General features: G+C 36.4%; 1 long non-coding RNA gene across 1 annotated transcript; it reads left to right on the top strand.

Annotated features, from left to right (window-relative positions):
• Window positions 1-288: 288 nt before the first annotated feature.
• Window positions 289-9,216, top strand: LOC145692011 (uncharacterized). The gene is made up of 2 exons (XR_014132606.1): window positions 289-470; window positions 8,348-9,216. It is a non-coding gene; the product is annotated as an uncharacterized LOC145692011 (long non-coding RNA).
• Window positions 9,217-14,552: the final 5,336 nt, after the last annotated feature.

The raw sequence follows: 14,552 nt of genomic DNA, 5'->3' as shown, positions 1-14,552 counted from the left end.
TGTTGTGGTGGAGGACTGGCAAAGTACGCGAAAATAGGAATGCAAGAAGAGGGGACACACATACAAGAGCAATAACCTTGAACTGGTTTGCGCTTTTTTTTTTTTTTTTTTTTTTTTTTTTTTTTTTCTCGCCCTGCCAGGGTGTGAACGAATTATCCGAAGTGCCCGGTTATTGAGAGCCGAGTTTTAGGGACTCTACTGTCTCAGAATCCGTTAAAAAAAACTAGTTTCGAAAAAAATGTTTGTTGAGTTTTGTTAAAACGGTCCTCAATTTTAATAGATCAACGGCTTAGTAAATAGTAAAATAAGAAAAGGACAGAAAATGGAAAAAGAAAACAAAGGAAAGTAATGAGAAGGGAAAGGATAAATGTGAAGTTAATAGGTTTTGCTATATGCTATTTAACAACAAAGCTCAACAATATAAGGCCACGATTTTTGACCAGTCATGGAAACGCGCCCAAGAGATGTGGGTAAGTCATTTGACCTATAATATTTTCTTTTTATAATTAATTTACTAATATTAAATGTTTTGCAATATTAAGTTTTAAAAGGTTGAAAAAGAATGTATTCCACATTTGTTATACGTATTTTATGTTCGTTAATGTTTACTTAGCCTATCTTTTCAACATCTAGGCTGTATGAAACGTAGCCTAAATTTGCACCTCGAAGTCAAGGATCTCAAAATTGAGTGTGCCTTGCTATTAATGAGTTCATGATAATAATAAAAGATATCGTAAGGTCTAGTGGACGGCATACAGTATATTCTTAAATTTCGTTACAGACGTTATGGGACTGCGCTACACATTTCTTGGGAATCACTGTTTAACGCCAAGATTATGACTTCTCGGACCTCGTTCTATAAGGCTACTTTTAGACGGAAGTACTAAGGCTACTTTTATCATAGCATTTTTCGCAGCAGATGTGCGGCCAAAAATCTCGTATAATATTCTATGGCATCAAAAGTATATGGTCCTTTTACACAGTAGCATTTTGATAAGCATCTTGTCCTGACGTAGCAAACAAATCACTGGAGAAGAGCGCTATTATGGCTCCGAAACTAAAGCGTGAGGTAGCTAAAGCTATAGTGGTTGTAACAACAGTTCTCGCCGGTTATATTAAAAAACGAAAATCACAAAGAAGTATGTGGGCAAAGAGCGTCCCTACTCCAACTCATTTTTCTTTACTACAATTCAATTTTCCACATAAAACAAAGAGCATGGATATTTGACACAAAATCTTTCGCTTCCTTTTAACACACCACGGCGCTGCAATCGGACCAGAAATACTGGGCGAAATGCTACGATATAGAGCATGTTCTATGGACACGAAATGCCACAGGATATGCCATGGCATGTGAAATGCTATATAGCATTGGCTACTTTACACGGTGGAATATCGATAATACGATTTTTTTTAACTAGAAATGCTACAATAAATGCTTCCGTCTAAAACTAGCCTAACGGTGTGCTCAAATTTTACCTATCACAATGCAACTCATATAATAGCACAAGAAATTATAACTGCCATGGCGACAATTTCAAAGTAAAATTAAAATTTTGCGTTGCGTTGACGTATACTGGTAGCTAGTGAGGCCCCTTGACTGAAGAACATGAATAATAAGTCGAAGCGAAAATAAATGATTGTTGTGATCGTGGAATGAGTTAGCGCATTAAAATTTACTCGACTAAACTTTTCCTCATAAATTGATCGAAATTTTACTGTATTTACTTGTAGATTTATAGTTTAATTGATCACTTTTGGTGCAAGTGTCTGCAGTACACGTTGTGCATGAGCTCTGGGAGTACAATGTCTAAAGACGACCCGCTCGGGAGAGTAATGCTCCCGGAAGTCGGTTTTTCGCGTGCTACTCTAGCCAGCTGTTTTACGCACTATCCTAACCAGTTGTTTTAAGTTGGTCACAAAATTTATATTATGGAGTACAAGGGGAACAAAACGAGCCCTGCGGGGCTTCTAACCCATACCTACTACTACTACTACTTATCTCCATAAAAGTAAATAAATCACTTTTTTGAGTTTTGATATTATTTTAATTTAAAAAGTGTTATAAAAATGTAAAAAAAAAACTTTCCTCGGGCTGGGTTTGAACTCACGCCAAAAGAGATTTTCGTTACTAGCATATATCGCTAGCCTATTCGGCCATGAAGACCGACAGCAACAGTAGTTTGATTTCTGCTATTTGAATGCAACATGGCAAAAATAGGATAACTCCAACCAATCAGAACTGTGCTTTTCGTTCCTACTTCCGGGAGCATTACTCTGCTGAGCTAGTCCTGTCTAAAGGAGCTCTCGCATTGAATTGCACATCTCAGATTAGGTTGTATTAGCCCAGTATGATTTAGCACGGAGCTGCAAAATTCACCACGGAGCAGACAACTTCCCCAGAATTAAATCCATCTCCACATAGAATTCAGAGTATTTTGTATTGTATCTTTATTTTCTATTGAACCCCTAGACTCTTATTCATTTTTGCTTCCAACTGTTCTCTCTTATCCTGGTATTGCGCTGACTCCTCTGAATGTTTTGTACTCGCAACCTATTCGAAATAACGCTAAATATTTTCAGGTTTTGGACGCTATTGTTCAACCTACCTTGACTTATTTCCACCTCCTAAAACTTCTATTAAGGCTTTCACTTCAGTATCATACCAGACATATTTGTTATTTAACAAAACAATCAGTTTTGCTGTGCTCTATATCTAGGTAATGAATGAAAATCAGCCACCAAAATGAATCACCACAGCTTGATCATCGAAGACGGACAAAATTAAACATGGCATTGCTGCGATTCTTATGCTACGAACTAGCACACATACGAAGAGGAATCGTAAAGTTTAAATTATCACAATAAAAAATCAGGGTACAGGGATTGTTGTGATTTGTAGTTGTTAACCCCTTTTTATGTATTCACTACCCAGATTTACTCATTTTTCCCAGCGTTCTTTCACTTTACAAATACCATCATTATAAATAAACCTTAAATATTTTTCAGATCTTTCGGAAATGGTATGGAGGATCCATTCCACGCTTTACTCATTAAATTGAGGAGACAATAATTAAAATAATTTAAATTATTAAGAAAATATATGTAATTCTTGGGGACCCTATTAGCAGAAATTTTACCAGAATGGCCCATATCAAATTTTTTACTTTTTTTGTGGGAATGGGTATGTGGTGAACCTTAAGGGCGCCGATTTCTCTGTAAATTTGGGGGGGCATTCACATGTAGAAAGCATATATATGAAGATTTTAACACAAATTATGCCAAATATTGTACATTCATAAATGCCATAGAGGGCCCACATGAGCTTTGGGGGGCCCGGCCCCCCCGCCCCCCAGAATCGGCGCCCTTGGTGAACCTCTTCCATACTTCATTTATTCTATGACATCGACTAATAAAATTCAAGTGGGTCCCAGTGATGCCAATCTGAAACGCTAAAATTCCTTTTCGAGAGGCAAAAAAATCCCATTTATCATCTTAATTTCCCAAGTTGTACAATTATTATTATTATTATTATTATTATTATTATTATTATTATTATTACTATTACTAGTAGTAGTAATAATAATAATAATAATAATAATAATAATAATAATAATAATAATAATAATAATAATAATAATAATAATAATATAAAAGAAAAAATATGAACATGAAACTTATGTATGCCCTGTGTTACCTTTTTCAATTTCTGGACGAATTATAATTAGAGCTTCTTCGTGGCTAAGCGGTTAGCGTACGCGCCTTTGGCGTAGGAAACTCGGGTTCGATTCCCGGCGGGAGCTCATGTGGTTCGGATTCCACGTTAATCAGTCGGTCTACGTCTCATATAGCCTCGCTGCTGAATGGGACGTTAAACCCAAAATCAACTCAACGAATTATAATTAGACCTTATCAGTAAATTTCGATCTTTCACGTTTATTATTGTTTGTAGTAACTATTTTCCTTAAGAGTCTTCATCCCGGCGAAATTAAAATACCGCTAATTTTACAGTAATTATGTGATATCTTCAAATAGATAAAAGATAATCGAAATGTGGAACAAGAGCGCCCTAGACAATATTATTTTACATGAGAAACTGTTATCACGACTCACTTATCTGCTTTCGATTTCGAGCCATTTTGAAAATCGGCATTTATTTTCGCGTTTCTAAACAGCCGAAAACGGAAAGCCACTAGGTGACTTGTGATAACGGTACTTCACGCAAAATAATGTTGTCTAGGGCGCTCTTGTTCCACGTTTCAATTATCTTTTATCTATTTGAAGATATCCCATAATTACTGTAAAATTAGCGGTATTTTAATTTCGCCGGGATGAAGACTCTTAATTCAGGGATGCAAATAAGCAACAAAATTTTACTCGCCCAAGAAAGAAGCTACTAGCCCACATCCCACAATAGAAATCATTTACTTACCTTCGGCATGATATTAAATACTTGCGCGCACAAGGGCGACTGCTTATTTGCATCCCTGCCTTAATCAAAAATGAATGTTTTATTATGTTGTCAGAAATACAGTAACTCCATCACACCTTTTTTCCATCGCCTTATACTGAGGTGATGGAAATGAAATGAAATGAAATTTATGAGTTTTACGTCCCACGATTATGCTGGTTAGGCTAAAGGAGACGGTGATTATGAGAAATGAATGAAATGGTGGAATGAAGAAAGTGGGAGGACACGGGAGAATCCTGAGAAAGCCCACCGCATACGGTGTTTGTCCACCACAAAGTTCACTTGGCGGGAGCAGGGTTTGAACCCGGAACCCCATACACCAGAGGTGAACGCTCTACCACTGAGCCAGCTGAGGTGATGGAACATAGGATACTAGGATAGGATACTAGAACCAAACGATACTAGCAAACTCGGCCTTGCCACGGCAGGAGGGGTGGGATCCCTATCGGGGTCCTCTCTGTAGTAAGATAAAACGTGTCTGCTATGTTGGAGCATAGTTAACTTGTAGTAGTTTGTTCCGTTCCCAGAGTTCGGTGGCCCCCAGCATTGAATGTAGTGTTGGGGTCCCATTATTGGAATGAAACTAACAGTATTATAAAGCTCTGTTTGGAGTCCTTTGTTGTGGCCTGGTAAGAATATATTTCAGCAATATGAAGAATGGGGCCCTCAGGATTATATTGTCTAAATAAGTATTGGGACTCTATGACTGCCGAAAATAGACGGATTTTTATAAAGTCCTACTGGGGTCCTCTGTTAGTCATTTAAGAAGTTATTGCAACACCATAAGACACAACAGGCCCCAACCCTAGGACGCCATTACCAGGCGTAAGAGAAGCTGACAGTTTTATGAAGAAAAAATATCCCATCGCTTAAAAAAAATAAGAAGATGAAATTTAGTACACTTTGTGAGGCTCCTCCATGCTTCATAAGAAGGGAAAATGAGGCCCTCCAAGTGAGACTCCTGCGGGGCCCTATACCCCTCAGTCCGAGACTGGATACTAGGAAAGTTTTGTTCTCCGCATATTTCATGTGGAACGTTTATAAATTGATTGTTTCTTGTTTGATATTTTTATTTCCTTTCATGTGTTTATTGTTTTGTTTTCTTCTTTCTCCAAATACCAGAGCACAAATTTCGTTTCTTGGTACTACTTTCGCAAATCCCTGGGGGGGGGACATGCCCTCTCCAATCTTGGATCTGAGGGAAATGCCCCCACCCCAATAATCCGATTTGAAATGTGTATTTTGGAAAAATGTGATGATTTGTGTTCGGTTGCCAGAAAGGAAAGTGAGATAAAATTGATGCTCCTCCCCCCCAAAAATAAGACTCAAATCTGCCCGCCTCCCAATTCTGCTCCCTGATCCTCGACAGGATTGTTTTTCAACTTCACAAATGTTTTGCGAATTGCTTAACAAAAAAAAAAAAAAAAAAAAAAAAGGAAACGGTGTTACTTGCCCCCAACCCCCAATGTTGAAGACAGATTTGCGCCGCTGATTGGTACTTGATTTTTTAAGAATCACATGGTTCAGTCATTCCTTAGTATCACGGACTTCGTCGACAGCAATAGAAGACTTGAGAGTAAACATTCACAACACGCTTTTATTGGTAACTCATTATGTGTAACTCCCACTAGTAGAGAATTTTGTTGGTGTGTATTATACATATAATGAAAAATCACACAAATGTTCCCAATTTCGACGAAAATTTTCTTCATCCCATTTCGAATAATTGATGTCCAAAAAATCCCACAAAATGGGATTTTTAGCACGGGTTGGCATCAGTTGTGAGTCCTCTTCGAAAAGGCGGGAAGCGTACACGTGAGAGCAGCAGTGATGCTAACCTGAAACGTTATAAAATCCCATCTCTAGAGGCATAAATTCCTATTTTGCTCTTGAATTTCCCACGCTATACTAATAAAATTTTCTAAAGTTACAATATATAAACAGTGAAATAAGTGTATATCAGTTATTTTCTTCAATATACGAGAAATGATCCAAAAATTCCAATACTTTATGTGTATCAAACAGCTTATGAACATGTTCCTTAATTGAAACAGATAATTAAAAATAATAACGTAAATAAATACATTTGTTGTGAGTTTAGTATCTCCATCACGCTTTCGTCCTATGATCTTCCATTGAACTTAATAAAACTAGATAAACTTCATTCTTCACTCATTACGTATGAAATGTTTTGGAAGTTGATGTTTCTCGTTTTTCACCTTCTTCCGTTAATACTGCATTTCTTGTACTTTTTTTTTAAATACCAGAGAACTATTAACGTTCTCTAGCGCTTATTTTTTGAGATTCACAAATCACTGCATAAATCACCTTAACACTAACATGCATTTTACAGTAACAACATCTAACAATTAGTAATAATTTCAAGTTTATTAAAGATTCATTTCTCTACTCGCCCATAGACAAATTTTTTGGAGTAAATGATACACGAAAAATCCCATAAAGCTTGTCAATTTTTACGAAAATTCCCTTTATCCCATTTCGAGAAATCATTGACAAAAAAATCCCACAATATGGGATTCTTCTCATGGGTTGGCATCACTGAAGAGCAGTTGTTTCAATGGGGGGGGGGAACTTGTCTAAAAATAGGGCATATGTAAATTGATAGACCTCATTTCCCTGAACAAAATAACATTCACGCGAGTCAATCCTGATATCTTGGTTTCGAGACAAGCAAATTTTTTATAGCAAACAAAAATTTATCATTCGTGACCAACTGTATGAAGCATAATAACGCGCCATCTATTATATGAAGCCATCAAGCATTTCATTATGACATTAGTAGAAGGACAGTACATCAGGAGCGCACCCACTGGAGCGTCCATTCGGTCTGGACCCCCCAAAACTTCCTAACTCAACATACATTTATACATTTTCTCAATAGAACCACATTTGTTGAACAAAAAACAATCTAGTTCTATCATTTTTTTAAAAAATAAGGTGGAAGTATTTTAGAATTGCTTATCGTATTTTCGGATGTAGAATAATATCCATTCAATTCTACATAGTGTCTTGAACCCCCTCATCCTTCTAAAGTTTGGACAACTTCCAACAACAACAAAATATATATATATATATATATAGGTGCACGTCTGCAGTACATAGATTGGTTAATAACGTAATCATGTAAAATACCTGCTCAGCAAAATGAAACTGTTTGAAAGGTGTTTTTGATTTGATACCTGATTTTATATAATTTAAGGTTGCTAATTACGAAAATGAAATTATTTTTTCTCCATCACATCAGGTTTTCTCACAAATCGGAAAACATGATTACGTCAATTGTGCTATTTACACTGCAACGCTGCTAATATAGAGTAACATTATGACTATATATTTCTAACAAGGGAACATTATTTTGCTTAATAAATAATCTGAATATCGATATTCTAAATTATTAAGGTTATTGATAAACAAATTACTCAATTTTTGTATCTGCCTTTTCACTTGAAAACTCCTAAAACTAGACTTCCTTTTGTGAATAGTTAATGAATCTTCACGTACCAACGTCCAACAATAATCCGCCAGCATCATTGCACTCCCACGTCCCTGATAGTGGCATTCAATTGCTTTGATATCCTGATGAAATCTTTCACCATGTGTTTCACTTAAATCACCCAAGTTAGAAGGAAAACGGCCTAAATGTAAATACCGAAAATCAATCTTAAGACTCATTTTGTACCCTTTCTCAGGTCAAAAGCATTAAGAAAACGTTAATAGTTTCCAAACAGCAGAATCATTGTAGAGCAGTGTAATTAATAATTCTTAAACTTTAATTTAAGTATATTTCAGTTAGTTTTCCGCGTTATATTTCCTGAGTACAATTATTGAAATATAATGTATAGTTCTCATCTCTAGTTTCAGGTTCAAAATCAAATTAATGAAAGGAATTGAAATTCCGCCAGTCCAGGAAGAATTTCTGGATCAAAATTTGCAGACGTCGTGTATTTGTGTGTGTTGAAGACGTATCAATGAGTTACAATTTCTTGAAATCCACATTGTCTTCAAAGGAAATGAGGGCGCGAGTGAACAAACAAAGAGTTTTTATGGCGATTCTAATGATTGTCTATTCATACAGTACCATTCGAGAAATCACAAGATCTAAACAGCATGAACCACAAACTCTTTCAATATTTCGTTATTTGCCCTATGAGATGCCGCTTAAAGCAGCCAAGGAAAGTTGGGCGAGCAGATTCTATCGTAGTTTTGTCCAGGTACACATCAACAACGTCTGCAATTTGTATTTGAAGACAATGGAGCTTGTTCAGCTAAACTGTGCTAGTATTATTCTGTGCATAATCAGTTTCTTATGGTGTAAATTTGGTCGAATGAAAACACTTTCCGATGAGGTTAAAGACCTTCAAAATCTCATTGGTGTAAGTTTCCGTGATCTGGAGAGTGTTGTTCAATATCTGGAAATGTTCAAACTTAATTTTGCCTCTGTACAGGATGATTTTATGGAGCTGTCAAAGCGAGTTGATCGTTTGGATCACCAAGTAGAAATGATACGTGACGGTATATTATGTGTGGATGAGGTGGTTAACGAAGAAGGTGCTGGAGAAATTCCTAAAATACCACTCAGTTAATTAATATTTTGGCGAAGCTTTGAGGCATGTTATGTTTGTATTAAATATATGTATTTTGGCTATACAAAGGAACCAATGTATTCATATTACTTCTGTTGTGAGATTTAAATAAAATTTTTATTAATTATTTTAAATATCAAAGGTATTTTACTTTGAATTAATATATTTTTAGTCAGAATAAATGAGGATATTTAAAATGTGTGTCCCGTAATAGGAGAAATAGTCGAAAAGTTCCCGGGATTTAGTTGTAGCTCTCTATCATCACAATATAAGTACACATTTAGTTAATCGCCTTCAAAGTAGGCAACTTCGGAACACACACACTTGCACCATCGTTCCTACGATTGCTGAAAACACCAACGAAAGACTTTTTTTTGGTATCTTCTACGGATGGCCACATTTTTTCGAAAAATGAATTTTTCCAAAACGAAAAATGAAAAACGAAAAATTTTTCGAACAACGAAAAACGAAAAACGAAAAATTTTTCGAAAAACGAATTTTTTTCGAAAAAACGAAACGAAATTTTTTTTCGAAAAAGCGAAAAACGAAAAAACGAGGAATGAAATTTCCGAAAATCAAAAAAAAAAAAAAATCGAAAAAGGCCATCCCTAGTATCTTCCGTTGTTCAGCAGTCGCGTTGGTTTTGATCTCTTCTACGGTTGCGAAACGGGTACCGGTGCTGTTTTCTTAAAGCATTGTTACCGTAAGCTGCTTTTAAGGCTGTCGAAGCACATTTCGCCATTTTGCACACAAATTTGATGCTTTGCGCGTTACTCGAACTGCGACATTGCTCTAACTCAGCGTTTCCCAACCGGTGTGCCGTGAATGGGCCGCTGGTATGCGGCGAGGAAATCGAAACAAATTATTAATTCTATAGCAATCAAATTGCAAAACATAGGAAAAATGTATATTTGTATTTCACATTTACTATGAATCTCTACCTATGAATCTACAACTTTAAGTTTCATACCGTGTTATTTTTCTGTACATTTTTAATGTTGAAAAAAGTATTTGTTATCATTGTTATTACTACTATTGCTTCTTTATTGTTGCAGACTATTTCGTAACTTGAAATTTTAAAATATCATTCAATCCTTTCGACAAAGCAAACATGCATACAAATTACCTGCATTTTGTTTTAAAACTAAAAGAGATTTGTTTATTCGTTCGTTATTTAGTCATCTTTCTTCTTAGTGAAACGTTGGATACAGTTTTCGAAAAAGAAAGCATAGTTTTAAAATTCTGAGTCCAATATTTTATTGCAATTGTTTTCTATTTTTAAATTAGAATATAAATTAAGCATAATGATTTATCACGGGGAAAAATTAATGATCGATATTTCTTCTCTGTGAGAATGAGAACAATAATATCATAGAAAAAATACCACGCCGCTAGAATTCAAGTAACACCCGTAGTGTGCCGCAAGTTGAAAAAGGTTGGGAAACGCTGCTCTTAACTGATCACCCCACATTCCTCCGTTCAGTCGCGCTACTCGTGCACTGCCTGCTATGACCTGTTCAAACTTGTCAATGTAACCTAAGAACTGTATTGTACAACATTCATTCTGATTGGATCACTAATACCGAAACTGCAACATCATTGAATGATCATTCTGGTAACGTTTTGAGTGCTCCTCGTATATCATACCTCAAAGGAGATAAAGTAGATATTTGTATGCTGCCTTCTAATGATATGGCACTCTCACACTATCATTCAACCATACATTCAAAAGTTTTAACATTTTGAAAAGAGAGAGAGAGAAAAAAGTGAAAAAAATTGAGAAAGTTGGCGCTCTGACACAATATTTTTCATTTTTTATTCTTTCTAAGTTGCAATCTCTCGTTTTCCATCTCTAGCACTTATCTCACGAGAAGTCAAAAAGTAAAGGGACTTCCGAGAAAAGATACATTTATTCTAATGATAGAAAACTGAAACATGTGAAACATGCAGTATTTTTCTACATAGTCTCCCTGCACTTCGATGCACTTTCCCAACTTTCAGAAGCTTTTAATTCCATCGAGAAAAAAAAAAAGTTTTTCAGTTGCACCTGTTAGCAATTTTGCATCCCATGGTTGTGCAATGACTTCTGCAATGGTTGTAAATCTTTCCTTGAGCACTTACTTCAGTGGAATACGCTGAACCATGATTGATATATAAAGTATTGGCGATTTCATCCACTGTGATTCGTCTGTTTTCCATCTCCATACTCTCAACGACTTTCAAATTGTCCTCAATGGTTGACATCGATGGCCTGCTGATCTTTTCTGTTACAAGTTCTTCCTTGTTTGAAACGCTCTATCCATTCGTAGGTCTTGTAACTGCTCTCATTTCCTTCTTGGTGCAGATCGACAATGGAGCTGCCATGATTAACTGCCTGCTACACTCCAACGACTAACGCAGGAATAAGTGTGACACGTTGCATAGAAGTTTTGCTGACGACACTAATTCAGAGCTGGATACTAGCAATGTTACCAAATCCTAGTGAAAGAAATTGCAATTCCCTTTACTTTTTGGCTTCCTTCGTATTATTCAATTTTCTCAGATTTTTCACTAAAGTTTCTGTTTATATTCTGTATGTTTATTTACTATACATATGAGTTTGATGCAAATAAAATCTCGCTCTGGGATGCGTCATTTCCAAACGTAAAAGAGAAAGGACAACAGTACATGGTTAATCAAAATAGTTACTGTCTGCAACCACACAATTTTGTCAAAGCTTAGCGGATGATTGGATTCCATGGAGTGAACCGAGTCCTGCACCGAACGTTACATCACTTATATAATCATCAGAAAAGAAGATCTCTCCCAAAAAGGGATCTAGACGTCGGAAGAGGTAGTAGCTGTTGGAAAGATATCGAGGCGATAGGTGAGTGAAGAAGAGATTTATATTGTAACTCATTGAGGTAGTGCACCGTCTTATTTGATCAGTATGTAAGCGTGGATTTTCGTGCAGAATGGAAACACAATGGCTCTTGACTATTGTTGAATGATTGCTGGTAAGTTTCTGATCTATTTCGTTGGGTTAAGCACCATAACGATCCACAATGATAGTTTCACTTTGACGAAGACAGACGTAATATTTCAACTGCATCATTGGCCAAAATACAAACAAGAAAACATTCTACATCCGTTGGAGACCATAGCCCGATTTCTGACATTACCACTGTGCTCAGACGACCATGACCATTCCAACGCCACGCAGTCCAAAAACTCCATACTTAATAGGTAAATAGAAGAGACCCGAACCAGGAGCGTCATTTCAAATTTTGCTTGGGGGGGGGGGGCAAGACCCCTTGATATAAGTAAAATTTCGCGTTTTTCACTGATTTACTATTATTCTATTGATAAAATCTATATACATCTCAAACTCGAGGGAGGGGCAAATGCCCCTCCCTGCCCTTCCCCCCTAAATGACGCCCCTGACCCCAACCCAAAACTTCGGGGTCCCAGGACTCGGCTTCCATTTCAGACATCATCGATGTGCTAGGGGGACCACCACCTGCGTGTAAGAACTCTAATAATCGAATAGAGGAAACCCGAGCCCTAAATTTCAGGTCTCCATTTCTGGAGCCTCGGACCCACAACCCGATTTCTGACATCACCGCTGAGTTTAGAAGACCCCGATCTTTCCAATGCAACCACCTGCGTCCACCAACTCCATGTCTAACACGGCTTCCTCTACCGTAGGAGAATCGCTCAATGCTCTGTGTACTAAAATTGACACTAGCAATATGAGAAAGACATAGAAGTATGTTCCCATTTTCGGATCAATTTCAGGGATTTTTTTAAAGTTCTTATAGGAGAGTGAGCCAAATACACACTGATGCACTAAATAATTATTTAAACACTAGATTATCTTCTAGGTAAACATCATCTGATACTGTTTCGAAACTACAAAATCTCGCTTACGGTATCTAAACTGGAAATACAAATCACTGAACAAAACGTTTATTTAAAAACAATAAATGTGTAACAGTTTCGCCAACTAACTGAACATAAATCACTGAACAAAAAGTTTATTTAAAAACAATAAATGTGTAACAGTTTCGCCAACTAACTGAACATAAATCACTGAACAAAACGTTTATTTAAAAACAATAAATGTGTAACAGTTTCGTCAACTAACTGAACATAAATCACTGAACAAAAAGTTTATTTAAAAACAATAAATGTGTAACAGTTTCGCCAACTAACTGAACATAAATCACTGAACAAAAAGTTTATTTGTAAACAATAAATGTGTAACAGTTTCGCCAACTAACTGAACATAAATCACTGAACAAAACGTTTATTTAAAAACAATAAATGTGTAACAGTTTCGCCACCTAACTGAACATATTGGCTTCATCAGACAAGCCAACATGTTCAGTTAATTGGGAAACTGTTACACATTTATTATTTTCAAATAAATTTTGCTTTGTTCTGTGATTTGTGTCTCTAGTTTAAGCTATGTAATATAGGAAAACTAATAGGAACCAGGTAGATACCGTATCTAACATATGTTGTGAAATTTATCATTCAAGTGTTCTGATATAAATAACTTCCTCGCAACTAACATGCCTACGTATTTTTAAGCACTTTTTGTCCAAGTAATTGGCTTCTTCTATCTACCCTACAGCTACTTAACACAAACTGAAAAGTTATTATGAACCATGGTCCTCAGCTAAACTCTTTATTTAAACTGTCTTTGCTTTAATATTATCCATTAACTATAACCTCTTTTTCCCCTCCTTCTTTTTCCTTCCACCTTACCATCAGCTCCTTAAGACACAGTTCGTTCTCATCCATTGAAACAATCTTTTTATATATATATGCAATTTGTCATATACCATATAAATAAAAGTAACTATATTTTTACTTTATACCTCTTGAACCACCGACCGATCTCGATCAAATTTTCAACACAAATGAGCTTCGAGCCTGGTATGTTTTTTATCATTTCACTTTGATGCTGTAAGTTAGGGGAGAGGAAGGAGGAGGCATTCCAAAACGATCGAAAATGACCGATATTAGTGTCGAATCCATAGTTTTCGGAGTCACTGACAGTGAGATGAACAGTGACACATCCGAAGCCTTTTAAATCCAAATTCATCCCGCAACTTGGAGTAGAGTTGATTTTGAGTTTGTCCTTTCAACAGCGAGGCTACATGAGGTCGCTACTGATTAACGTGGAATCTGAAACATATGAGTTCCCGTCGGGAATTGAACCCGGGTCTCCCACATTAAAGGCGCGTGCACTAACTGCTTAGCCACGAAGGAATTGCCCCGCAACTTGCAGGAAGGGTAGGGATATATATATATATGATCGAAAATAACTGATATTAGTGCCGAATCGATAGTTTTCGGGATCGCTGAGACAAACAGTGACACTTCCGATTCAGCTCAAATCAAAATTCATCCTCTATGTCAAAAATGAAACGTATTCTTCCCGTCCGAAGAACGGGTTTTCTGCTAGTGTTTAAGGGGATGTTATACCT

This window comes from Thermobia domestica, chromosome 8 (assembly GCF_964235325.1).
Source record: "Thermobia domestica chromosome 8, izTheDome1.hap1.1, whole genome shotgun sequence".
In the NCBI taxonomy this organism is placed as follows: Eukaryota; Metazoa; Arthropoda; class Insecta; order Zygentoma; family Lepismatidae; genus Thermobia; species Thermobia domestica.
Note: the sequence above shows the minus strand (reverse complement) of the source record. Positions and strands in the feature narration are given on the sequence as shown.